Raw genomic sequence first — 1,540 nt, forward strand, 5'->3', positions numbered from 1 at the left:
TGATTAGAAAAGGTAAGTGAGAGCGAGGAAAAAAAAAAAAAGGCAGGTGAGAAGGTGAAGTATAAAGCAGCATGAGCAGAGGGATTGGCAGAGTGAGTAGAGCAATAACTGTTCTCGCAGAAATGGAGTCTTCAGTCTCCACCAGGCTTCTCAGGGAGCAGCCAGAGACAGCGGCCACATCCTGTCCCATGACATATACTCAGTGGACTCTTAAGTGGAGACCACTTTGCTGTTCATGGGAAGAGCTCAGTCTCTAGGATGAAAGCCAAAGTGCAGAATAACACAGAGACTGGGAAATACCTTCAGAGTTTCCTCAAAAACCTCGACACTTAGCCAGGAATAATCTACCTACAGCTGTCCTTGAAAGCCTCCCCTCTGAAGCCTGTGCTTCATGGGCCCAGGCAGGGTGCTTCACATGGACTTACAAAAACTCCTTACTGGCCAGCTAACATATTATCTGAGGAGAAGACTTAAGGTGACAAATCATGGAGGTGGTGCGTTGGCTAGTCAGAGGTATGATGCTGTCTTGCCGTAGGGAGGTCCAGGTCTGTGTCCCGCTCAGCATAGCAGTTATGCTGGCTGTTACCTGCTGAGCAGTTCCTAAGGGGTACGGCCACAGCTTGCCACCAGCCTTTGGTCCAGCTCTTGTCTGTTTTGCACAGAAGGGGCTGACTACACAGTATCCTGAAACCATATTTTATATCCTGCAGCTGTTAGTTTGTTCTCATTGAGGCTGTTTTCTTTTGGATTTTCCCCTGCAGGACCATCATAAATGTTGAACAAGTGGTCAACCACCTTATTTTCTTCTGTCATTAAGTCCTGGAAAAGGCCATTTCACCTTACTAATCACAGTGGGAGTCTGTGACGTTGTGTGAGCTAGTGTCTGATTCTCTGTTTCCTTTCACGGCACATCTTTCCAGATCTGTATCATAATCATGTATACCTTTCCATCAATAAACCTCCCTTTTACATTGGGCATTGTTTTTTTTCAGCATCACGGAACAGACATTTTAATGACAGCCCGCATGTTATGGTTGCTGGCTGGGGGGAGGATGAAGAAAGAAATGTATCTCTCCTGCCTGCAGCACTCAGCCTCCTCTCCCAGCTACAGCTGAGAACCGCTGGCAGCTACTGGAATAGGCAGCATGTTCAGTCACTCCCAGCCCCCCACCTCGGGAGTGTAAGACTCATTGCCCACGCCTGCTGAACAGCCCTCACCTTGCCCCAGCCCCGCCAGGGTGATGCCTCTGCAGCTGTGGCATGAAAGGAGGGGTTTATGTATGGACATCATGCAGTGACTCCGCACCAGGCTTAGCAGAGGAGATGGCGAAGAAAGGGGCAGGTTTCAGACCAGGCCTGGTGACTGCCCAGTCCCACATCCTGGATCTCCCCCTGCCAGGCCCCCCAGTCCCCCAGACTGAACAGAGTTTGTTCAAAAGAGATGGCGAGCCTGGATGTTGACCTGTCCCAGCCACGAGCAACAAGCCTCCCCATTTTCCTGCACCTCTCATCATCCCCCGCTTTGTCAGGCTTGGAGTCA

This window comes from Mycteria americana, chromosome 1 (genome assembly GCF_035582795.1).
Source record: "Mycteria americana isolate JAX WOST 10 ecotype Jacksonville Zoo and Gardens chromosome 1, USCA_MyAme_1.0, whole genome shotgun sequence".
Classification (NCBI taxonomy): Eukaryota; Metazoa; Chordata; class Aves; order Ciconiiformes; family Ciconiidae; genus Mycteria; species Mycteria americana.